The sequence below is a fragment of the Manis pentadactyla genome, chromosome 11 (assembly GCF_030020395.1).
Source record: "Manis pentadactyla isolate mManPen7 chromosome 11, mManPen7.hap1, whole genome shotgun sequence".
Taxonomy (NCBI): domain Eukaryota; kingdom Metazoa; phylum Chordata; class Mammalia; order Pholidota; family Manidae; genus Manis; species Manis pentadactyla.
In genome coordinates this window covers 104,007,456-104,034,348 of record NC_080029.1, presented here as the reverse complement: position 1 = coordinate 104,034,348, position 26,893 = coordinate 104,007,456, and the positions used below count along the sequence as shown (strand labels likewise).

The following is a 26,893-nucleotide window of genomic DNA, read 5'->3' as shown; positions in this document are numbered from 1 at the left end:
CACATTCTCTCCATCATGTAAAGTAAACTAAGCCTGTTGTCTTCCTAACCTCTTCCTAACCCCGATTCTAAGGCATTGAATGTGGTGTAGGGCCCAGGTATCTGTATTTAAAAAAAAAATTTCCCAACAAGGAACTCTGATGGGCAGTCTGGACCGAGAACCACTGTGCTCAGGGCTCACCTGAAGTGAGGGCCTTCTGGAGGCCTGGTCAGCCCTGTGAAAGGAGTGGACCCGGTGGACAGCCTGTCAGTAGAAGCAGGGGTTCAGGCTGCAGGGCTGTCTGCCGTGTGATTCAGCATAGGTGGAAGCCTGCCAGAAAGCCCACAGAGAGTGTTGTGACTGAAGCCTCGTTCCCTAAATTCCTCAGAGGCCTGTGCTCTCAGCACCTCTGCATGACGTGCTCTCAGCTGACCAGGAGAGTCTGCTTCCCAGATTTCCAGCTGGCTACCCTACTTTTGTGCCTGAGTGCCTCAGGCACCAGTTTCCCAAGGAAATAGTAAGACTGGACAGCTTCTTCATGAATTTCTTGCTTACAGATCCTCTCTGGGAGATTAAAAGTCAACAAGAAAAATCACCTACCCTGTCTTCTGCCCATTTTCCATCCAGATAAGTAAACCTCATTTGTTACACTTACAACATCATGTAGTTTAAAGGGCTGGTAGGCACCCTAGAAATCACATAGCCCAGCCTCCCCTGCACCTCAGAAGTTCAGAGCTGCACTCAAGGTCACATGGCTAATTGATAGCAGAGAAGGTTCTAGAAGGCAGGTCTGCTGGGTCCTGTGTTCTTTCCATTTCCTATGCTAATATTTCTTGACTATAACCAGTTGTAAGATGGGCAGTCCAAAATGTGTTATTTTGTTGTTCAAAGGAAGAGGCTTTCCGAAGGAACTTTACTAACAGCCAGTGTTTCTTCCTTGAGCCCTTCTGAAATATCACAGGAAGTAAAATAAATATATTTTGCTTTAAACCTGTGTTAAAGCAGTCCAGAAATATCCGAGTGCCTGCTATGGCGGCTATGTGCCAGTTGCCAGGTAAGGCCACCATCATTTCCTGCCTGTATTCCTGCTGGTTCCATTCTTTCCCCTTCCCCATGCAGACCATTCCTCACACAAAACCAGTGATCTTTAAAAAAAGTAAATTAGATCATATTCTTCTTCTGTTTCAAATTCTTCCATTGCATCCATGGCATTTGGTATAACGTCGGTGTAAGACCCAAATGTTCTAACCGTGGTCTGGAAGGGTCTCCATGACGGAGCCCCACTGGCCTCCGTGACCTCAGCGCGGCCCTGTGCCTCCATCTTCTAAGCCACATCTGCTTCCTTTCTGTTCCTCGGAAATGCCAAGCTCATACCATCCACAGAGCCCTTATGCCAGCCCTTAACTCTTCCTCAATGCTTTTCTTCCAGATCTTCACCTGACTGGCCCCTTGGCATCATTCAGATTTAATTTCAACTATCACCCCCTCCAACAAGCCTTCCCTGATCATTCTGTTGAAAGTGGCTTCCAGTCACTCCGTCCTATTATTGTGTTTTATTGTCTTCCCAGCACTATTTATTACTATTTGAAATTATTTTATCTTTATGTTCCTTTATTTATTGTCTGTCTTCTTGCTAAAATGTTCTCTCCATGGAGGCAGGGGCTTTATTAACTACTACAGATACTCCTCTACTTACAGTGGAGTTATTTCCCCAAGCCCATCCTAAGTCAAAAATGCATTAATGCTCCTCACCTACTGAACATCACAGTGTAGCCCAGCCTCCCTGAAACATGCTCAGAACACTTACATTAGCCTGTCTTTGGGCAGAGTCATCTAACACAATGCCTGTTTTATAATAAAGTGCTGAGTATCTTATGTAATTCATTGAATACTGTACTGACAGTGAAAAACAGGATGGTTGTCTGGGACCAGTATGGTAGTGAGTGTATCGGTCATGCACCCTGGTGATGGCATGGCTGACTGAGAGCTCACTACCACTGCCCAACGTCACAGCAGAGTATCATACTACTTATTGCCAGCCCAGGAAAAGTTCAACATGTAGAATTCAAAGTACAGTTTCTACTGAATGCATATTGCTTTCACACCATCGTAAAGTAAAAAGAAATCCTAAGTCAAACACATTGTAAGTGGGGACTGCCTGCTTACCCTTAGCACCTAGCGTTAATAGCTGGTACGTGGTAGATGCCAGTGGTGAATGAATGGTAGAGTAAGAAGTAAGCAATTGGTGTTAGAAAAGATTGTTTTACAGATTCAGTCCTACGAAATTCCTATTTTCTCCTTCACATTGGACTGCATTTTATTTTTTAAACTAACACCAGAGTGCTAGTTTATTGATACATGAGAAATGGACTCTTTAGCCAACTAGATTATTTCATATAGTAAAAACTCCTTGGGAAGCAAATATAAAAGAGGAAGGCTACATGGTAAGCACAGATTCAGGACACAGAGAGTTAGAGATCAAAAAAGATCTGAAAGCTTTAATGCTGGAAGAGGTCCGAAAGATCACCATAGTAACAGGTCCTCAAAACTGTCTGTCCACAAAAATCACATAGGGAGCTTTTATGTAAAACACCCACCACACAAAGCCACATGCGTTTCAAACTCTCCTTTGGAGATCCTAGTCTGTTAGGTTTGGAGTCAGGGCTGAGAATCCATGTTTTATTTAAAAGGCTGCTGCAGTGATTGATGACACACAACCAGGTTTGGGAACCAGTGATGGAGCCCACCTCTGTTCCCAGGTGTCCAAACCGAGGCTCCAAGAGAGCAAGTGCCTCCCTCAGGGTCACACATTGAAGGAGCAGGGAGATGACACACAGATCTCCCAGACTTCTCTCTGTACTGTTCACAAACATAGTAACTAAGATTCTCAGGGACAGAGGCAGCATAGCCTCAGAAATTGTTGGTTTATTATTATTTTTTTCTTAAACATGTAACTAACCAGTCTGGTGTCAAACAGGACATGAATACAGCATAGTTTTCCTGTCTTATGACAAAGTGTCAGATCAATTAGATTGTACATTGGGGCTGTAGAGGGGTGACCAAAGTGTGGTTGTGGGACCAACAACATCAGTGCCACCTCAGATTTGTGAGGAATACAGATTCTCAGCTCTGCCCTGGACCTAGAAATCTGACACTCTGGCGACAGGGCCCACAGCCTGCATTTTAAAGCCATCTGGGGGAGTCTGATGTACACTGAAGTCGGAGAGCATTGTCCATAGGTACATTTTGCAATTCAACCATTGGTTAAAGCTGCTGGCCTCGGCCTTTTAGTTGGTGACTCATTAACCTCAAGGCCATAACTTAAGCTAGCCATTTGATTGGTAATATTTAAAACAGGGCCCGGTATTACACATCTTCATGAGAATGCCATACACGAGCAGGGGGGAGGAAAGGTTAATATTTATTAAGCAACTGCTGGGTGTGAGGCACTGCCTGAGGCTATTACATCTATTTAATTGTCACACCCTGCTGGGTAGGTAGGTGTTATTATCTCTATTTTACAGATTCAGACTCAGAGGCTGTCAGAGGTTAAACTTGGTCTGCCCTTCAGGTTATTTGCCTAGCTATCGTGCATTTTGCCTGTGTTCCCTAGAGCAGCTGCTCTCAAACTTTATTATGCAAAGTCAGACACACCCCAGGAAGCTTGTTGCAAATACAAACTCCCAAGCCTGCCTCTTGGAGCTCCTAATTCACAGGCCTGGTGGGACCCAGGGCTTTGCATTTTCATCTAGTACTCCTAGTGATTCTGCAAGGCCGGACTTGAAGAATCCCATCCTGGATCCTTTCACTCTTGCCCCGTGGCTGGACTGTAGGCCCCTCAAAGCTTCTCTGAAGTTCTGTGGTTCTCCAGTGTCTCGTGCTTGGAGGCCTTGGGCACTGGGCGGAGACTTCGGTGGAAGAAATATGAGCATGGGAGGTGGGAGCTGGAAGCCTGTGTAATGTGGTCTTTTAGGTGCCTGGCTGTGTCTTGCTCTCTGCTGTCTCTTAGAGGGTTCCAGACCCTGGTTTGGCTTTGAGTAACTTGTGGTCCTTTCTGTTTTCTACCCCAATGGTGCAACTTTTCTGGTAGCAACTTCACCCTTGTGTTGGTGGAGTGCACAGATGTGAGCAATTTCCTCCAGGCTATAATTAATATTTCGAGGACTGAGTCGCTTCAGCTTTTAAGGTTAGAAATTGTGTTTCATCTGTTTGATGATAAGATCCCTTGTTTTTTAGGGAAAACATAAGAGAACACTGACATATTGGGCTGAATGAGTTGTGAATTCATTAGGAGATGGAATGATTTAGTGAGATTATGAAGGAAAAAGTAAGATGTGAATTAACAAAGAATTTCAGGTATGATGCCTGATGTCCTTTGTGAGGTGGCATACTGATCTGTCTGAAGTATACAAGTAGTGAGGGAAACTGAACGTTCCTATGGCCAGGATCCTTACCTGCCCCTAAGCTACTTGATGATGTAACTGGCCTCCTGCTAGGCTACTGCTTCCACACCCTAGGCAACGAGTCATTATTGTCTGTGTTGCTGTACAAAGAACTCTGCCCCAGAGGCAGAGATGGAGGCAGATTGTGGATTTGCCAGAGGTAAACGTGATTCCAGCACTGGACCTGCCACGTGAGAATAAAGCTTGGTATATACACTTTTACCCATAAATTCCATTGTTATTCGGTCTCAGGGAATCTAGAGTGAACTTGCCTGGGGGGTAATCCCTCTCAGGGTCAACAAGGAGCTACTGACATAAGTACCCCAGGGCTCCCATGGGGTAAAAAAGATGTGTGTCAAAAAATGGTGGAGACCTACCAGACATTTGCCAGTGGAGGAGTCAGCAGTGTTGAAATATTAAACTTCTTTAATATATCTTAGTCCCTGAAATTAAGCTGTATAGACAATGGCGGAAGGAAATTCACAAAAATACACATTTCAGTTCCCTGGGATCCACTATATAAAAGGCAAATTATTTTTGCCAGTAAGAAAGTCCAAGTTACAAGGTAGGTAGCTAAGAAAAATTTCTTCTGCCACTGACATTAGAGTTGATAATAACAATATGTAACTAGTACAGTGCCTAGAGCTCCATTTATTGAGAAGTTACTGTGTGTCAGAAATTATACACACTCATTTCATCCTTAACATACTTTCAGAGTAGATATTACTCTTCATTTTACAGATGATAAAACAGGCTCAAAAGGATTAACTGATTTGCTCAGTACTGCAACTGGGGTTTCCAGGGATGCAGGGCTTCAGTCCTAAAGCTCACAGTCCAGGGAAACCGAGATGCTTGGTTACCCTGGGTGTCACCCAGCCCACTGAGCCCACTGAGCAGTCAGACAGAGGCTTCTGACATTGAAACTTTCCCCTCTGCTTGGTGCCCCTTTTCCTCCATTCTGTACATAGTTCTAAGCTTGGTTATTTGGTTTCCTGGTGCCTTCTCAATTTAGAAATTGCATTGGAAGCGGGAGGAAGTTACCCTAGGAAGGCACCCTGATTACTATGGTGAGGGAACAGCTGGCTAACTGACAGCAAAGGTGGGAGCAGGGAGAATGAAATCTAAACTAATAAAAGATGAAATCACACAGTGGTCAGGAATCACTTATTACAGGGGCAAATATATCTTAATAAGAAAGCTATTTGTTGAACATTTACTATGTGCCAAACACTATTTTAACTACTTTCTAAGTATTATATAATTCAGTTCTTATAAAATAATCCCATTATTGTCCCTGTTCCAAAGATGAGGAAACTGAGGCACAGAGACATTAAGTAACTTGCTGAAGATCACATGGCCGGTGATAAAACTGAGATTCAAAGCCAGACACCTTGTCTCCAGAGCCCAGGTCCTTAACATCCTGCATTAATATAGGTCATGTCACCTAAGAAGATAGCACAAAAAGTTAGTGTTATTTATTATGATGTCCTCAAACATCTAAGAAAAAAATTAAAGAATGGGTATTCCATTTTATAGCAGCCTCCCTTATTCTCACAGGTTACATTTCATGGATAGTAGTGAACCCTATATATTCTATATTTGTTCCCTATACATACATACCTATGATAAAGTTTAATTATAAATTAGGCACAGTAAGAGAGTAACAGCATTTACAACAAAATAGAACAACTATAATAACTGTAATAAAGTTATGTGAATGTAGTCTCTCTCAAAATATCTTATTGCACTCTAGGCACCCTTCTTTTTCTTGTGATGATGTGGGATGATGAAATGCTTATGTGATGAGATGAGGTGAGGTAAGTGATGTGGGCATTGTGACTTAGAGTTAGGCTGTCATTGACCTTCTAACCGTTTGTCAGAAAGAGGATATCTGCTTCTGGGCTGAGGTTGACCGCAGGTAACTGAAACCATGGATGTGTGGGAACCACTGTATTTTGTATTAAGTAATTTTTAAATTTCATCAATGCTATGCATGGAGTTAGTGTTACAAGGCCTGTTACAAAAACCACCAGAGTCCCCTCCCTCAGCTCATTTCCTGCTCCTCAGAGACAACCGCTTTCAGCTCTTACAGTTAGTTGACTCTCGCTGGTCATTACATCTCATCTCTAAATGATATATTGATATTTCTATGGTTGATTTGCCAGTTTCAGGCGTTGTCTAAATGCCTCTGCCTAGACACTTCACTGTGCCTAGATGCTTTCCCGAAGAAGAAAATTTTAACTCATTTCCTCACCTACCCCATCACACATGGATACCATTTCCATCCCCTCCTTGCAGGAGTTACACCATAGTTTAGTTAGATCAACGTGTTGTGGGCTTATTGTCTTGATCCATAGGCTGCCCTCCTGAGCTGGGCAGATTCTCCAGAGAAGACAGTGTGAACCACCCGCCTGTGGAGAATGCCTGCGTTCTGGAAGTCCAGCTAGTAGGTGGGGGGCGGAGTTGTCTCACCTACTGTGTTACTTCTCCCTGCCTCCACGGAAGCTGGTATGCCTCAGAGACCCCCTGAGAGTGTGACGCTCAGCACACGCTCCAGAGAAGAAGCCTTTGACTTCTGCTGGAGCTGGAAGAACCTGAGGCTGGCAAGCGTGAGGACTGGGATCTAAGCAGACTCCACTATTTTTAGCCTCAACTTTACCCTTCCCCCAACTCCAGATAGTTGTGGCTCCAAACGCGGAGCCTTTCTGGAGATTCTGTAATGAGCTGCCTCTTGGCTTACCCAGCTGGCAGACAAGTCAGCCTTCTTGGATCTGCTAATCAGGTACCTCTTAGCCATTCGCTTTCTAGCTTCCAACATTTCGTTGCTGTTGTTCCACTCACTTTATCCTTGTGAGTTTATGTCTAAAAGAAATCAGACTCTATTGTTATAGTAGTGAGATTTGGGGATTTAGCAGAACTAAGTGTGTTTTGTATGCTATCTTTATCCTCAAATCCCAAAGACATTTCAGAAAGCTTTTGATGCGGAGGGATCACAAAAGGGTTGTGTTGCTCTAGGAGGAAGACTGATAGTTCCATGAAAAATGGAGTTGCGTACGTTTTACTTGCTGTTCAAAATGTAGTTGTAAGACGAGGATCACCACTATTACCTGGACATCACGTGGTGCTCCATAGAAATGCAGAACCCTGGGCCCTACCCAGCCCAACTGAATCAGAGTTAGCATTTTAACAAAATCCCTAGGAGAGTGCTATGCACACTGAAGGTTGAAAACTGCCAATATGAAACTTCACTCAACTTCTATTGTAATTAGAGTAAGCTAACTGTAATAAATCTTAGTCTGGGATTTTAAAATCCTGGTATATTCCCTTACTAAATTATTCTCCAAATTCTAGAGGTTGCTGTGAGATAATAAAGAGGAGTACCTAAGTTTTCGTGAAAATGCACCCTTCCCCTTTATAAACCTTTATAAACATGTCTGTGCATCTGAGTTGGCCTCAGATATGAACCAAAAAGTTCCATGTCATTTATCATGAGAGAAGTTAAATTGGTTTCGTTCAGGCTTTTTTAGTTGCCCTCAGTTCTTGAGGTTGGTGATGGGATTTTGTAGATTGGATAGGTTGAGTTTTTAGTCACACTTCGAGCTGCCAGAGTGAGAGGGTGGCTTCCCCAGAGGCAAAGGATAGATGATTAGTTTTATGATCAGTATCGATCCCATTGACATGGATATTCAACATGTGATGTGGAATGAGTGAATCGAATAAGACACAATTCCTGCCTTCAAAATACCAACCAACCAGAAAACAAATTGGATAATTATCGTACAGGGTTGACCAGCTCAAGGAAGAAAGAGTGAGCACAGGGAAGCAGCACCTGACTCAGCATTACTGGCAGAAGGAGCCCAAGAGCTGAGTGTCTTGGTGAGCAGGGTTTGGTGGGTGTAGAGCAGTGGCTCTCAGCTTAGTGGCTTCAGAATCACCTGGAGGGCTTGTTAAAACGGACTGCTCTGCTCCTCCTTAGAATCTCTGATTCAAGAAGCCTGGGGTGGGCCCAAGAGTCTGCGTTTCTAACAATGACCCTGGTAATGTTGATGCTGATTCCACATTTTGAAAATTCACTGATTTAAAGAACTGCGAATAGTTTTGGTGGCTGCAGACAGGAGGCAGGGATGGTAGGTGATGCTGAAGGCAGAAGTCTAAGGAGCAGGGATTCCATCGTGGCGGTTGTGGGGAGGCATCGGCAGGTCTTAGAGGAGAGTCATGGACACCCATTTGCTCTTTGGAAAGATCACTTTGGGTGTGCTCAGGTGGATCAGTGGTGGGGCCAGGCTGGGGCCCAGAAAACCAAAGACCGAATAGCATTGATCGTAGCTATCCAGATGAGAAATAATACAAACCTGGAATAGAAGTCAAGAGGAGAAAAGATCACTACAACTTGTTGGCCAACTGGAAGTGGGCGGGGAGGAAAGTGGAGCTGGTGAGGACCATCAGGTTTCTGGCTGGGTGCGTGCTGGGACACATCCTTGCATTCTCAGAGACACAGGAAGAGAAGTGGGTCTAAAGCAGCATCTGGAGAGAAGAGGAGTTTGGGCGAAAGCAGGACGTGTTGAATTAGAGCTGCCAGCAAGTTATCTGGGTGGGCCCCCGGGGGAGACCGTTTCACTTAGGCGTCTGGAGGCCGGGAGCGAGAGGCCTGGTAAGTTATCAGGCCTCATCCTGCCGCCACTTCTTTGTGATCTCCTGTATTGTTTGTTTGGATCAGGCATTGTACTTAAAGAAATGCTAGTATAACCTGTAAGGGCCTTGAGAACGTAGTACGTGAAAGATGTTTTCTCAAGGAAACAAATGTCCTACTTTTTTGGCTGGGGGAAAAGAAAGCGTGGAAGTACTAGTCTTTTAGCACTGAAAGAGATTAATACAGCTGCCTTCTCTCTGAGAGGCCAGTTGAATTGGGTTTTAGCAAGCTAGAAAAGGGCACAATCACTTGACTGGTCTCCAGGCCATATGACGAACAGCTGAGAGTAATTAGCCGGATTGTGGGTTTTTACAGAGATGCCTGATTTTGAAAGTCGATGGAGCGGACTGCTTTTCAAAAGAGTCTTTTGAAAAACTTTGAAGTAGGTGATTCTGATTTCAACATTTCTCTTTGTATTAGACAAAAAGTAACCTTTTTGAAGAGGACGTGTAATTGGAAGTTGTCTAATTGTTGAGTTATTAGGAACTCTAGTCTCTAAAGAAGTTTTAGAGAAACAGCCAACAATTTATACTTTGTCAAGGTATGGTTTTGCATTTATCTGTTTATTTTTAGTAGAGGTTTTGAGTTCTGCCACACTGATTTTCAGGCACTTAAAATATGTGCAATTTAACATAAAATATCACTGCATGTATTAACTTTTTTTAAAACCAAAGACTTTAAGATATCTGATAAATTTCTTGGGCTTACTTTGAGAAGTGCATTTTCAATTTCCAGAGAGTGGATATGAATGCTGACTGCATTTTTCCTTTCTTTCCTTTATTTTAATAAAGTAACATCGGTTTTTATTCTCAGATAATTTGTTGACTAAGAGATCTGATTAAGGAATTGAATTGCTCTAAGAGTCTTATTCAACCTTCAAGGATTTTATCCACAAAAATTCAAGTTTAGTGGGATTTTGTTGTTAAAATCGTTAATAGCTTTAATGGAGGAAAGCTTTATGTAAGTATATGTTTTAGTATAAGGTGTGTTTCTCTTATGAATTAAATTTGCCCTGAAACAGTTTATTTTGTTAGGTTTGGTAGCAGTATTGTGGTTATGTAGGGAACATTTTAAAGATACTTGGTGGTACTTTGCAGGAGTGAAAGTTTGGGTGATGAGTATGTTGAGAGGTCTCATTATACAATTCTCTCTACTTTTGGATACGGTGTAGTTTGTTTGGATTGTTAATACCAAAGCTACAAACTGGGTGGCTTACACTACAGAAATGTATCGTCTCAGAGTTCTGGAGGCTACAAGTCCGAGACCCAGGTGTCTGCAGGGTGGTTCCTTCTGAGGCCTGGGAGCGAGATCTGTGCCCGGCCCCTCCTTGGCTTGTAATTGGTTTCTTTCCCTGTGCCTGCCTCTTCTTGACGGCCTCCCCCTGTGTGTACTTGTATGAGGAAGAAATCTGAACACAGGCAGGCAGGTCACTTAGCTGATGGTGTCAGAGCCAGGCCAGTGTCCTGACTTCCACTCCAGTGTGCTGACCAGTGCATTGTATTGTTTTCTTTGCTACAAGCTCTTGCTTTTCACCAAGAAGTGAATCCTGAGCCGCATTATCAGAAATCACTGTGGGAAAGAGCCTCGATTAAAAACTGACATTCTCTGATGCTTGAATTGTCAATACCCCAAAAACGTTTATTCATGAGGACATCGCATCTACAGAACATCCGGGTTGGATCGAATACGTCCCAGAGCAGTTCACTCGCATCTTGGTTGCTTCCTCCGTCTCTTACCACTGCCCCTTGCCCTTCGCAGACCTGGTGCTCAGGGACGCAGCAGTCATTAGAATACAACATTTTCTTCTCTTGCTGCTGCTGCCGCCCACAAGACAGGAACTGTGGCAGAAAGAGAATGCTGATGAGACCTTGCGGGCCGGCAGGGCGGCACCCTGGCAACCGGGACCTGCGCGCCCACACGAGAGGTCCCCCAGCCTAGGACCGCCTCTGCCTCCGTTTCCGCCCTGTGCTCTCCAGATCCTCCGTCACTGACTGCTCAGAGGGCATGCTCACCACTTCCCTGATCATTTTCCCTTTTTAGGATTAAGACTTCTTTCTGCCCATCTTTTGCTATTATTCCCTTCCTCCTCCCTCTGACTTAGGTTGATTTATAGCTAGAGCTCAGGGAACTGCATATGTGACTGCTGATGAGTCACGCAAAGCCCATTAAAAACAAAGCTGATTTTCCCAGAAGCCATCATTCATTTGCAAGAGTCACCTTCCTGCTTGCTTCCTCGCGCCTGGCGCTGCTGTGGCGTGGCGGGAGCCCTGCCCCCCTGGGAGAGCAGAGGCAGGTTCAGTGGGGGCAGGAGGTTGGGAGGTGGTGAGAGCTGGGCGCTGCTCAAGAGATGAGTTTGCATCGCTGCTGCTTCTCTGGATGCAAGAGCTACTTTGCGCCAACACAGACACAGATTGTGCTTCCAAATTCTGTAAGCATTCATCTTTTTTTTTTTTCTCATTTCATACTCTACTAGGGTTCTCTTCTCCCTGATGTAATTTGAGCAGGGATCCTTTAGCTATGAGTGTCAGATTCATCACTCAGCAAATATTGAATGGATCTGTTTGCACAAAAAGGAGAAAGTCCGGATTGCTTTAAGCTCGCACTCTGTGTAGTGGTGACCATGGACTGCCATTGTTTGAAAAATCTCCTTGCTAGTGTCGTCCCTGGATCTCTCTTCTTTCTAAATGACCATCTTACCTCTCCCACTGCCTCAGGAAATCAACTATGTTGATGGCAATAAAATCAGGATTAATATGATTAACCCCAATTTTTCTTTTGAGCCCTAGCTCTGTTTTTCAAATACCAATTGACTACAGCTCCCTGGATGCCCCTCATGTCTGAGGGATTAAACTGACCATGTCCCTTATAGTATAACACACTATTGACTCTGTCTGGGTTCAAATCTTGGTTCTGTTATTTACTGGTGGCCTTGGAGAAGTCACTTAACCCTTCTGTGTATCAGTTTTCTCATCTGTAAACTAGAGACCTCCTAGGGTTGTTGTGAGGAGTAAATGAGTATTTTAAAGGGCTTAGAAAAGTGCACAGGGAGTGTTCTAATAATCGTCACCTTTTCTTTAGTTAATGGAAATACCATTCATTCAGTTACCACGCTTAAGTTTTGGTTATCTTTAACTCCTATACCTGTCAGTTAAGAAGTTACGCTATTTTTCTACTTCCTAAATATATCTTGAATCCAGCCCTTCTTCTGCATCCCCAGGCACCAACACAAGTCGCACCTCATCACCTCTCCCCGCAGCCTCCCAATCCTGTGTAGTCCCACCCCCCACAGGGCTGCCAGAAGGGTCTCTGGAAACCACAAACCTCAGGTTGCTCTCCTTCATAAAAGCCTGCAGTGGCTTTCTATTGCCCAGAGAACAAGACATGGGCTTTTTATGCTATACAAGAGTCCTTTCAGGTGTAGGTTGCAAAACCTCTCCCATCTTGTGGGTCTCTGGACACATCCTCTCATATCCCCATGCACCACGGTAGCTGCATCCATCTGCTGAGGCCCTGGAGATGCATGTACCTGTTTCTCTCTTACTCCTTTGCAACTACAGATGCCTTCACCACATCAACCTATGCTTTATAATTTTTGTAATTTTACATTTGTCAATTAAGCCAAGTTTATTTTCCTCTAAAACAACTTAAAAGTTCTGTGAAAAAAATTGAATCCCATTAGTCGAGTTTTTAGTAGTTCTGAAAAGTCTTAAAAACTCAAAATGATAAAGGGTTTGTAGAAATCACAAATATGAAGATATGCTGTTTTTGTTTTTCTATCATTAGAAAACTCCCTGCGGGCAGTGGCCATGGGGCTCACAGGAGTCAGGGACAGACCATGATAATCTATCCTCTTGTGATGTTTAATGTGCTTTTCTTGTGCCTAAAGACTCTAGGGCTTTGTGTTACAGTTGCTCGCCAGTTTCTGTTTCTTTTACATAAGAGTTCTTCTTCATTTCTAGATCAGATCTAGTCTAACATTCTTGGACAAATAGATGCACCACATGGAGTTAAATGAAACACAGACTTTAGGATAATTGCATAGGCCAGTGAAAAAAACCTGGCAAAGTTTTTTCCCCAAAGTGTATCCTAAATAATTAGCCAGAGTTTAGCATGTAGTTTCAAGTTCTTTAATTTTAAAATTAAGATATTGTCACCTTTTTAAAAGTGGTATGATTACATTTTTTCTAGTAGAGGGAGACAACTGATTGGGTAGGACCTAGAGAAGAACAAGAGGCATGTGAAGGCAAGAAAAATGAGGAGCCTGTTTCATACTCATCTTCACAATCATTTCTCCAAGTATCTGGAGAAGATCTCAACTTTTTTTTAAACTCCTGGGTGAGCTACACGGTTGTGTGTGTGTGTACGGGCAGTGGGGTGAGGGCCCCTGGATCTTTCAGCTTTTCTATTCCCTTCAGTTCTATGCCATTGGACTCTAGAGTGCTTCTTACATGTACCATTTAGGATTGCAAATTATGTCCAAGTTACCAAACCCCTCATATGTTTCCTCCCAGAAACATCCCCTAACTCTGCCCACCCGTTTCTAGGTTACTTGTTCATCTGGTGATCCCTGCATTATGCCTGCTATAGTACTAAACATACCTGGTCTTGCTTTGATGGTCATTGTCTTCCATCCGATGGTAAACTCTGCAAGGGCAGGATTGCATCTGTCTTCTTGGCATTTCTTTGCATTTCTGCACCTTGCACAGTATTTGGCATGTGGCAGCACTCAACTATTAAATGACTGAACAACAACAACAAAAAATGCAATGACTCCTCATTAAGAGATAGCCTGCCTGACTTTTCTAGACGTATAACCTCCTTCATACAGCATGGCACAAAGCAGATCTTTCACCAAGCTTTAAACAAAAGGAAGCATCTACATTCTTCCCTCTATCTCCAGATTGTTGGTACAAATTAGGTCATAGTTATGGCTGGTCTGGTTCAGGTTCTGATGCAAAGTTTGAGGCATGGCTCTTGGACTCACAGTTGAATTACAGAATGTATATATGCAGTACTTTTTATCTCTCCAACATGCTTACCAGTTTGAAATGTTACCCCAGTTGCTAGTTGTCATCATCGGGGAGCTTGAGCCGTGGTACTTAAAAGTTAAGCATAGTTTTGAAAAGAAAATTTGAAAGATAGTTAATGACTTTCTGATGTTTCTCCAGGGGGTAAAACACTATTTCAGTTGAAAAAGTTTCTATGAGAATTACTTCTACTTCTAAGTGACTACTTCTCAAGTAACCCATTTTTTATTTAGCTCAAAACAAGAGCAACCTTACGTAAATGTAATGTGATGCCTTTGAAGATTGGTTTTTGGGTAAATCACCTCAAATACCTGATATTTATTATGTACTTCATTTTTTATCCATTCAAATAGTCATTAATGACTCTGAGAACTGCAACCTCCCTATGCTACCCCAGGATGAACATGGAAGAAATAGAATGACTTTGACAGAGAAATCTTGGGTAGAGAGTATAAATCAAGAGCAGAAGTAAGGACGGTTAGAGAAGAAACTAGAAGAATAGGAAAAATAAAGGAAAAGGAAAAAGGAAAGATAAAGATATAAGACAAAATAAATGTAAAAGCTTGTAAACTAACAGGTTGAAGGGGTAAAAATCACATAATTTTCCTAATAGACACAAACAAAATTTGTTAAAATTGATACTCATTCATAGGACTCATTCTAAGAAAACTAGGGCTACATGGAGAACTCCCCAAACCTGATAAAAGTATCTACCAAAAACTTATAGCAAACATTATTCTTAGTGAAATATTAAAATCAAGACAAGATTGTCTATGCAATATTTTGGAGGCCCTAATTAGGACAGTCAAACAACAAATACGAATAAAAAGTAGAAACATTAAAACATTTAAGAAAGCAACTATTTTCAGCTATGTCTAACAAATTGTTAGGATTACTGTGACTACGTAATAAACAGAGGATATGTATTTAAAAGATATCACAATAGAGACAAAAATATAAAGTATCGGTAAGTCTAAAGATGTATAAGATCTTTTTTTCTTTTTCTTACTTTTTTAAATTTTGTTATCATTAATCTACAATTACATGAAGAACATGTTTACTAGGCTCCCGCCTTCACCAAGTCCCCCCCACAAACCCCATTACAGTCACTGTCCATAGCGTAGTAAGATGCTGTAGAATCACTACTTGTCTTCTCTGTGTTGCACAGCCCTCCCCATGCCCCCTCCACAGTATACATGCTAATTGTAATGCCCCCTTTCTTTTTCCCTGCTCTTATCCCTCCCTTCCCACCCATCCTCCCCAGTCCCTTTCCCTTTGGTAACTGTTACTCCATTCTTGGGTTCTGTGATTCTGCTGCTGTTTTGTTCCTTCAGTTTTTCTTTGGTTCTTATATTCCACATATGAGTGAAATCATTTGGTACTTGTCTTTCTCCACCTGGCTTATTTCACTGAGCATAATACCCTCTAGCTCCATCCATGTTGTTGCAAATGGTAGGATTTGTTTCCTTCTTATGACTGAATAGTATTCCATTGTGTATATGTACCACACCTTCTTTATCCATTATCTACTGATGGACACTTAGGTTGCTTCCATTTCTTGGCTTTTGTAAATAGTGCTGCAATAAACATAGGGGTGCATCTGTCTTTTTCAAACTGGGCTGCTGCATTCTTAGGGTAAATTCCTAGAAGTGAGATTCCTGGGTGAAATGGTATTTCTATTTTGAGCTTTTTGAGGAACCTCCATACTGCTTTCCACAGTGGTTGAACTAATTTACATTCCCACCAGCAGTGTAGGAGGGTTCCCCTTTCTCTACAACCTCGCCAACATTTGTTGTTGTTTGTCTTTTGGATGGTGGTGATCCTTACTGGTGTGAGGTGATATCTCATTGTGGTTTTAATTTGCATTTCTCTGATGACTAGTGATGTGGAGAATCTTTTCATGTGTCTGTTGGCCATCTGAATTTCTTCTTTGGAGAAGTGTCTGTTCAGCTCCTCTGCCCATTTTTTAATTGCATTGTTTGCTTTTTGTTTGTTGAGGTGCGTGAGCTCTTTATATATTTTGGATGTCAACCCTTCATCAGATCTGTCATTTATGAATATATTCTCCCATACTGTAGGATACCTTTTTGTTCTATTGATGGTGTCCTTTGCTGTACAGAAGCTTTTCAGCTTGATATAGTCCCACTTGTACATTTCTGCTTTTGTTTCCCTTGCCTGGGGAGGTATGTTCACGAAGAAGTCACTCATGTTTATGTCTAAGAGATTTTTGCCTATGTTTTTCTCTAAGAATTTTATGGTTTCATGACTTAAGTTCAAGTCTTTGATCCATTTCGAATTTACTTTTGTGTATGGGGTTAGACAGTGATCCAGTTTCATTCTCTTACATGTAGCTGTCCAGTTTGCCAGCACCATCTGTTGAGGAGACTGTCTTTTCCCCATTGTATGTCCATGGCTCCTTTATCATATATTCATTGACTATATATGTTTGGGTTAATGTTTGGAGTCTCTGTTCTGTTCCATTGGTCTGTGGCTCTGTTCTTGTGCCAATACCAAATTGTCTTGATTACTGTGGCTTTGTAGTAGAGCTTGAAGTTGGGGAGTGAGATCCCCCCCACTTTCCTTCTCAGGATTGCTTTGGCTTTTCAGGGTCTTTGGTGTTTCCATATGAATTTTTGAACTATTTGTTCCAGTTCATTGAAGAATGCTGTTGGTAATTTGATAGGGATTGCATTGAATCTGTATATTGCTTTGGGCAGGATGGCCATTTTGACTATATTAATTCCTTCTAGCCAAGAGCATGGGATGAGTTTCCATTTGTCAGTATCCCCTTTAATTTCTCTTAAGAGTGTCTTGTAGTTTCCAGGGTATAGGTCTTTCACTTTCTTGGTTAGGTTTATTCCTAGGTATTTTATTCTTTTTGATGCAATTGTGAATGGAATTGTTTTCCTGATTTCTCTTTCTATTAGTTCATTGTTAGTGTATAGGGAAGCCTCAGATTTCTGTGTGTTAATTTTGTATCCTGCAACTTTGCTGAATTCTGATATTAGTTCTAGTAGTTTTGGAGTGGAGTCTTTAGGGTTTTTTATGTACAATCTTCTTCTTTACCAATCTGGATTCCTTGTATTTCTTTTTTTTGTCTGATTGCCGTGGCTAGGACCTCTAGTACTATGTTGAATAACAGTGGGGAGAGTGGGCATCCCTGTCTTGTTCCTGATCTCAAAGGAAAAGCTTTCAGCCTCTCGCTGTTCAGTATGATGTTAGCTGTGGGTTTGTCATATATGGCCTTTATTATGTTGAGGTACTTGCCCTCTATTCCCATTTTGTTGAGAGTTTTTATCATGAATGGATGTTGAACTTTGTTGAATGCTTTTTCAGCATCTATGGAGATGATCTTGTAGTTTTTGTCCTTTTCATTTATGTGTTGGATGATGTTGATGAATTTTCCAATGTTGTACCATTCTTGCATCCCTGGGATGAATCCCACTTGGTTGTGGTGTATGATCCTTTTGATGTAGTTTTGAATTCAGTTTGCTAACATTTTGTTGAGTATTTTTACATCTACATTCATCAGGGATATTGGTCTGTAGTTTTCTTTTTTGGTGGGGTCTTTGCCTGGTTTTGGTATCAGGGTGATGTTGGCTTCATGGAATGAGTTTGGGAGTATTCCCTCCTCTTCTATTTCTTGGAAAACTTTAAGGAGAATGGGTATTATATCTTCTCTGTATGTCTGATAAAATTCTGAGGTAAATCCATCTGGCCCAGGTGTTTTGTTTTTAGGTAGTTTTTTCATTACCACTTCAATTTCTTTGCTGGTAGTTGGTTTGTTTAGATTTTCTGTTTCTTCCTTGGTCAGTCTTGGAAGGTTGTATTTTTCTAGGAAGTTGTCCATTTCTTCTAGGTTTTCCAGCTTCTTAGCATTTAGGTTTTCATAGTATTCTCTAATAATTCTTTGTATTTCTGTGGGATCCATCATGATTTTTCCTTTCTTGTTTCTCATTCTGTTGATGTGTGTTGCTTCTCTTTTTCTCTTAGTAAGTCTGGCTAGAGGCTTATCTATTTTGTTTATTTTCACAAAGAACCAGCTCTTGGTTTCATTGATTTTTGCTATTGTTTTGTTCTTCTCAATTTTATTTATTTCTTCTCTGATCTTTATTATGTCCCTCCTTCTGCTGACTTTAGGCCTTATTTGTTCTTCTTTTTCCAATTTCAATAATTGTGATGGTAGACTATTCATTTGGGATTGTTCTTCCTTCTTTAAATATGCTTGGATTGCTATATACTTTCCTCTTAAGACTGCTTTTGCTGTGTCCCACAGAAGTTGGGGCTTTGTGTTGTTGTTGTCATTTGTTTCCATATATTTCTTGATCTCTATTTTAATTTGGTCATTGATCCATTGATTATTTAGGAGCATGTTGTTAAGCCTCCATGTGTTTGTGGGCCTTTTTGCTTTCTTTGTACAATTTATTTCTAGTTTTATACCTTTGTGGTCTGAAAAGTTGGTTGGTAGCATTTCAATGTTTTTGAATTTACTGAGGCTCTTTTTGTGGGCTAGTATGTGGTCTATTCTGGAGAATGTTCCATGTGCACTTGAGAAGAATGTATATCCTGTTGCTTTTGGATGTTGAGTTCTATAGATGTCTATTAGGTCCTTCTGTTCTAGTTGTTCAGTGCCTCTGTGTCCTTACTTATTTTCTGCCTGGTGTATCTGTCCTTTGGAGTGAGTGGTGTGTTGTAGTCTCCTAAAATGAATGCATTGCAGTCCATTTCCTCCTTTATTTCTGTTAGTATTTATTTCACATATGCTGCTGCTCCTGCATTGGGTGCATATATATTTGTAATGGTTATATCCTCTTGTTGGACTGAGCCCTTTATCATTATGTAATGTCCTTCTTTATCTCTTGTAACTTTCTTTGTTTTGAAGTCTATTTTGTCTGATACTAGTACTGCAACACCTGCTTTTTTCTCCTTGTTGTTTGCATGAAATATCTTTTCCATCCCTTGACCTTTTAGTCTGTGCATGTCTTTGGGTTTGAGGTGAGTCTCTTGTAAGCAGCATATAGATGGGTCTTGCTTTTTTTTTTTTGTAGATAATTATTTTTTATTGAAGGGTAGTTGACACACAGTATTACATTACATTAGTTTCAGGTGTACAGCACAGTGATTCAACATTTATATACATGATAATTCTAGGTACCAGCTATCACCATACCAAGTTGTTACAATATTTTGACTATATTCCTTATGCTATACATTACATCCCGGTTACTTATTTATTTTACAATTGGAAGTGTGTACTTTTGTTGTTGTTGTTGTTGTTGTTTTTGTTAGGGCATCTCTCATATTTATTGATCAAATGGTTGTTAACAACAATAAAATTCTGTATAGGGGAGTCATTGCTCAATGCACAATCATTAATCCACCCCAAGCCTAATTTTCATCAGTCTCCAATCTTCTGAAGCATAATGAACAAGTTCTTACATGGAGAACAAATTCTTACATAGTGAATAAGTTACATGGTGAACAGTACAAGGGCAGTCATCACAGAAACTTTTGGTTTTGCTCATGCATTATGAACTATAAACAGTCAGTTCAAATATGAATACTCATTTGATTTTAAAAAGGTCTTGCTTTTTTATCCATTCTATTACTCTGTGTCTTTTGATTGGTGCATACAGTCCATTTACATTTAGGGTGATTACTGAAAGATATGTACTTATTGCCATTGCAGGCTTTAGATTCGTGGTTATGAAAGGCTTAAGGTTAGGTTCTTTAGTATCTTACTGTCTAACTTAACTCACTTATTGAATGATTATAAACACAGTCTGTTGATTCTTTATTTCTCTCCCTTCTTATTCCTCCTCCTCCATTCTTTATATGTTGGGTGTTTTTTTCTGTGCTCTTGTGTTTCCTTTGACTACTTTTGTGGGTAGTTGATTTTATTTTTTGCCTTTAGTTAGTATTTGGTTGGTCTGCTTTCTTTGCTGTGATTTTATTTTCTCTGGTGATATCTATTTAGCCCTAGGAGTGCTCCCATCTAGAGCAGTCCCTCTAAAATACCCTGTAGAGGTGGTTTGTGGGAGGCAAATTACCTCAACTTTTGCTTGTCTGGGACTTGTTTAATCCCTCCTTCATATTTAAACGATAGTCATGCTGGATACAGTATTCTTGGTTCAAGGCCCTTCTATTTCATTGCATTAAATATATCATGCCATTCTCTTCTGGCCTGTAAGGTTTCTGTTGAGAAGTCTGATGATAGCCTGATGGGTTCTCCTTTGTAGGTGACCTTTTTCCTCTCTCTAGCTGCCTTTAAAACTCTGTTCTTGTCCTTGATCTTTGCCGTTTTAATTATTATGTGTCTTGGTGTTGTCCTCCTTGGTTCCCTTCTTTTGGGAGTTCTGTGTACTTCTGTGGTCTGAGCGACTATTTTCTCCCCCAGTTTGGGGAAGTTTTCAGCAATTATTTCTTCAAATACACTTTCTATCCCTTTTTCTCTCTCTTCTTCTTCTGGTACCCCTATAATGCATATATTGTTCCTTTTGGATTGGTCACACAGTTCTCTTAATATTGTTTCATTCCTGGAGATCCTTTTGTCTCTCTCTGCATCAGTTCTATGCATTCCTGTTCTCTGGTTTGTATTCCATCAATGGCTTCTAGCATCTCATCCATTCTGCTTTTAAATCCTTTCAGAGATTGTTTTATTTCTGTAGTCTGCCTCCCTACTTCATCTGTTAGCTCTTGCATTTTTCTCTGCAGGTCCATCAGCATAGTTATGACCTTTATTTTATATTCTTTTTCAGGGATATTGGTTAGGTCTATCTCTCCAAGCTCCTTTTTAGGGGTTGTCTCTGTGATTTTGGTCTGGATCAAATTCTTCTGCCTTTTCATTACAATAGAGATAGTTGTGGGGTGCTGGCATGTGTGTCAGCTGTGAGAACATCCCTTCTTGCTAGTTTTTGGCCTTCTTCTCCTGGGAGAATGGCAACCCGTAGCGGCTTTTGCTCTGCAGCTGAACGCAGATGGCATCTCTGATTCTTGCCTGGGCTACTGTGGCGTAAGCTCCGTGGTTGCTCTGGGTGTGGCCGCTCTCAGGCTGCAGCTCTGCTATGGTGGAGCCACATCGGAGGGGGAATGGGCGGGAGGCTGTTTATCGCTGTGAGGGTCCTCAGAGCTGTGCTGCCACCCGGGGGGTCAGGCCACCCAGAGTTCCCCGGGATTCCCAGCTGCTGGGCTGAGTGTCCCGGGACACTTCCGTCCAGCTGTGGGGTCCCTGTCCCTTTAAGACTTTCAAAATGCACTCGCTTTTCTTTGTCCCAGGGGTGCCGGTTGTTGGGACCTGCTCTTACTGTCTTACTGTCTTACTGTCCTGTTTCCCTAGTATCCAGCACCCCACACACTTGCGCTCCAGTGCAGATGGCTAGGGCTGGCTATTTAGCAGTCCTGGGCTCCCTCTCACTCCCCGCTCCAACTCCTCTCCTCCCACTGGGAGCTGGGGTGAGGGGTGCTCGGGTCCCGCTGGGCCGCGGCTTGTATCTTACCCCCTTCATGAGGCGCTGGGTTCTCGCAGGTGTGGATGTAGCCTGGCTGTTGTCCTGTATCTTCTGGTCTCTCTTTAAGGGATAGTTGTATTTGTTGTATTTTCAAAAATATATATGGTTTTGGGAGGAGATTTCCACTGCTCTGCTCACACTGCCATCTTGACTCCTCCTCGTATAAGATCTTTATGAAGAGAATTTATGACAATATTTTTCAAGTCATTAAAGAAGACAAATACATGAAAAGAGATACGTGTACATGGATAAGTAGATTCTTTGTCATGAATATGTCAACCTTCTTAATTTGCCCTGTAGATATAATGCAGTCCCAGTCAGAATCTCCATGTGGTTTTTGAGGAACTTAGGCAGAAATGTGGAATGTCAAGAATGCCCACAGTGAGGTGGGGAGAGTGGGTCTCCCAGATATAAAGTTGCACAGATAGTCCTGACTTACGGTAGTTTGACTCATGATTTTTCGACTTTACGATGGTGTGAAAGTAATGTGCATTCAGTAGAAACTGTATTTCAGACTTTGAATTTTGATCTGAGCCTGAGCTGGTGATATGCAGTACAACACCTTCTCATGATGCCAGTCAACAGCAGAGAGCCACAGCCCCATCAGTCATGGTATCATGAGGGTAAACAGCTGGTACACTTGCAGCCATTCTGCACCCATACAACCATTCTGCTGTTCACTTTTAGTGTGGTATCCAATAAATGACGTGAGGTATTCAATGTCTGTGCATTATAAAATAGGCTTTGTGTCAGGTGACTTTACCCAATTATAGGCTCATGTGTTATGAACATTTAAGTAGGCGAAGCTAGGCTTTGATGTTCAGTAGGTTAAGTGTGTTAAATGCATTTTCAACTTACGATATTTTCAACTTAACATGGGTTTATCAGGATGTACCCCCATAGTAAATTGAGGAAAATTTGTTTTATTAAGTAACTTAAGGCCTTGTAACAGTGGCGGCCCAGGGGTAGTAAAAATGACCAAAGGAACAGAAAAGCCCTGAAACAGAGTCTACCCATATATAGTCAATCACTATATAAAAATAAAGTTGATTTTTTTCAATAAATAATACTATGACAATTAGATATTCTTCAGGGAAAAATAATGAAATTGGGTTCCTACATATACCTTAAAAACTTCCCAATGCATTAAAGACTTAAGTGTGAAAGGTACACCTTTAAGAAAGTAATGCAGAAGTATCTTTATCACTTTAAATAAAGAAGGATTTCTTTTGACATAACAAAAATAAAATAACTATGAAAGAAAAGTTGGATAGATTTGATTACATGAAGATTAAGATCCATTAAAAAGTAAAAAGTGGAAGCACAAACAGGAAGAAAGTATTTGCAACATCTATAACTGACAGAGGAGTAGAATACGGAATATATGCATAACTTCTGCATGTCTACAAGAAGACAACCCAATAGGGAAACAGAGAAAGGACATGATGTGTTTTTTCCATAAGAAGAAATTGAATAGACAATAAGTTAAAAAAGAAAAGATGCTCCAACACACCAGCAAGCAGAGAAATGTAATTTAAGTCATAATGTGTTGTTATTTTGAGCAGTCTGACAACAAACACCAAATGTTGGTGAGGTTGTGAAGTTGGATGTGTGAAACTATATTGTGCAACAATTTGGCATGATCTTGTATTATTAAACATGCACATACCTATGCCCGGGGAATTTCACTCTTGATGTCCACCTTAGAGCAGCTCTTCCTCTCTGTTGCACCCTGATTGGTTCTGATGTGTTGAAATATTGAAGCCCTCTTCCCTCAGGGTGGCTGGGTGGAGCCTGCATTGCTGGAGACTCCAGATCTGTTGACTTTGATATGATCATTTGCCCCCATTTGTCATATAAATAGCATGAAAAAAGTTGGAAGAAATTTCCTAGAGAAATTCTTGCTGGCGTGTTTCAGGAGACCTGCACTTGTGTATTTATAACTATGTTTTAAATGAGAAAAAACATGGGGATGTGGTTTAATTAAGCTAATTCTCCTCTGAAAACCCACAGGCATTAAGTAATTAGAGAAGGGTTTTGGCATGTCATTTCTTAATGTCAGTGGTAAAAGTGGAACTATTTCAAGCCAAGTGAGAGAGGCAGAGAAAGAGGCTGAAGGAAAATGACAGTACTCCCGCCCAGTATGTATTTTCATTAACATGTCATCAGATGGGTGGTGTGTGATGATGGTCTGTGAGGTCTAAGTTTTAAACTTGAGTAGATGCCTTAATGAAGTCTCCCCAAAGGAGAGAATGCAGTGGAAGGAAGGTGACATCCAGCTGTCTTCTGGACATTTCTCTTTTACTCATTGCCAGATAAAGTATCTTACAAGGGGATGCTGTCTGCACACGAAGTTCCATCAGCGCCGCGAGGACTGCCCATCACATCCCCTGTAATTCAGTTTGGCTGAGTGCACCCTGCTGTGATCCTTGGTCTTTCATGCTCCCTCTTCTGTGGTTCATACAGTCATGGTCTTCTTTTTGGACCTTTCAGAGTTGTCCCCTCAGCATCTGTCCCAAAGGCAGAAATAAACATGGAACCTTAGGGAATGGGGGTGGTTTTCAATCATTTCTTTGTGATATGGCTTTGCTGACCCCTAATGTTCAACCTGCCCCAATCCAAGCTCATCATCTTCCCCACCCTCCAAATCTGATACCCACCCACAAAAATCTTACACCCATTCCAACTTTCTTCCTCCCCGTCTCCAAACGCCCCATTTCTCTCTGCCACACCATATTTGGTATCTGGTCACTAGCTTCATTTTGGGGATTCTTTCTCTTTCCTACCTCTTCTACCCAGTGTGCCACCGCATTCTGTTATTTTTAACTTAATGTCTCACGGATCTCTTCTGTCTCATCCCCACTGTATTACCCATATCTTTAAGGAGTAAGAGGTGGTATGAGGGACAGCTGCCACCAGACTCCATTTAAATATTCTCATGGCTGAACTCCCAGGAAGTCTACTTGTCTTCAAAATCCACCATCTTACATGTACCCAGCAGTTTACAGGCTTATAAAATGCATTCACATAATGTGTCTGGTAATCCTTCCAATAAGCTTGCTAGATAAATATTCCCATGTTAAGGAACAAGCTGGGAGAGGTTACATGACTTGTTATAGGTTACACAGCTAGGAAGTAAGTAGCAAAGTTCAGGTCTTCTGACTTCAACCCCATTTCACTTTTGATGTCCTGTGCTGGGTGATCTACATGGTGTACCAGACATTTGCTTCCAGATTATTTTATTCATCCTTTGTTGAAAACAAGTTCATTTGGTTTCCTCACCCCGAGTCCCAGTTTCTTGAGGGGAGTGGTGCGATCACATGATTCTTTCATGCCATTCACAGTTGCTGGCACAGTACTGGGCACAGAGAAATGGCTTATCAAATAGTGTTGAGCTGAATACAAGTATTATTAGTTTACCAAAAAAAGCTGCTATCAGTGGAGCTCAGGACACTTTTTGAGTCACTCCTGAGTGAAATCAGCAGGGAACAGAAGGAACCAGAGGAAGGAAGATGCTGTTGGAGAAGCCAGATGATAGACACAATTAGCAGTCACGTGGCAGCTGGCCTGTTGTCGGTTCAGGGCTGAGGGGTGGTGGAGAAACAGTGCACAGAAGAGAGTCTTCAGGAAATATGTCAGTTCACTGGAGAGATGGGAGAAGAATATTTAGAAATAGCATAATATATGTGCTACTTGGATAAAGTACCTGTGTGTATAGAGAAAACATTGATCATTGATTAAAGGAATACCTAGAGTAGAATGTGGCTGTGTGGACAGGTTTCTGAGGTGAGAGTGGAGTAAGTAGGAAAGCATTTGGCTTAGTTTGTGATCGTTCTCGTAGTTACTGAGGCTGTGAGAAAAGGAACATAAATAGCTAAGGACGTTTGCATTGAAACAACTTTCCTTCCCTTTTCTCTACTGTGGCTATCAATAGGGCCTCAGCCCTGACCCCTGGTGTCAGAAGTAAGTAATTACACGTGCCATCTGTGCACGGCGGTGTGCTGTAATGATCAACTCCACGGATTTTGCTGGTACCAGCCCCAGTTCACATTCTTGTGCTTTTGCCTTATAAACCAGTGAGATGCTGTAAGAAATCCAATACTTTGACAACTAAATTATTTCTAACTCTGCCTTTTCCCAAAAAGGTCACAAAAATCCACTGGTAGACAATATGCTCCTGATTTTGGTTTGGAAAATCACATTGCATCTCCTGAGTTCCTAAACATTTTGCATCTAAGTAAAATGTAAAACCACTTCCACCAACATGCATGTGAAAAACGCGTATTTTCTTAATAGTAGAAGCCTACACATGTTCTTTTATGAGCTCGATCCTGCAGAGAATATAAGATCAGGGCCTTTTAGATGGGAAGTAGTAGAACTCTAATATCTGTTCCTTCCTGTGTCAGAAATGTTCACAGTTTAGAACTATTTTATACGGGCTAAAGGAATGTGTATCTCAACTGTTTAGAGGCATCAGCAATTAAGGGAAATTATTTCAAATTAAAACTTATAATTTCTATGCAGAAGAATTTTCTCTATCATGTTCTATGCAGTAGACTCTAAAATATAAATATGTAAGCCTTTTTGAACATTCATATATGAATTTTTAAGGTGGTTCTCATTTCTAGGAAAATTGATTAATATCATTGGGGTCTACTGTTAGAAACTTTTAGTTTATTTTCAATGCTTGATAGCTGTATAGTAATTGTATTTTTATGTGATATGAAAATGCATATGGAAAAGTTCTAACCTAAAAAGGATACCATTGAAAACATGCTTTCTTTTTTCATGGAAAAATTATTCCTGAGGTCAAAACACTCAACTTACAAAATTTTGCAATCAAATTTGTTGGTATACAGACATTAACTTTATATTTTTAAAAATGGACTTATTAAAACATTATAGAATTATGAGATTAATTTTCATGTGTGACTTATAAAACCTCTTCCACTATTTTATACCTCTTTCATATAGAATCTCATTTCTTCCTCATTTAAAAACATTAAGTTTAATGTCACTTAATTGAAGTTTAAATTTCTTCAATTGAAGAATTGAATAATTGAAGTTTTGAAACTTTAAAAGAATTGAAGTTTCTTCAATTTCCTCCAAACACTCAGAGAAATTTCTAGTATTGTTGCTTATCAATTTCTTATAAACTCATGGTGTTCCTTTTTCATGCTATTTATGCTCCTCTTATCTATAATTTTCTTTAACGTCTTGGGCTGTTCTCATGCTGATTCAGTCTCT

At 41.1% G+C, this 26,893-nt stretch overlaps 1 protein-coding gene across 3 annotated transcripts in view; it reads left to right on the top strand.

The window, feature by feature from the left end:
* Window positions 1-26,893, top strand: part of RAB27A (RAB27A, member RAS oncogene family) — an 81,820-nt gene that overhangs the window by 6,741 nt on the left and 48,186 nt on the right. Inside the window, exon 1 of one of the 3 annotated variants that reach the window (XM_057488820.1) lies at window positions 10,990-11,539. The exons of the other annotated variants lie outside the window; for them this stretch is intronic. The gene's annotated coding sequence lies outside the window, so the exon portion shown is untranslated. Of the gene's footprint in view, window positions 1-10,989; window positions 11,540-26,893 lie in introns of those variants that run through there. 3 annotated transcript variants of the gene reach the window in all.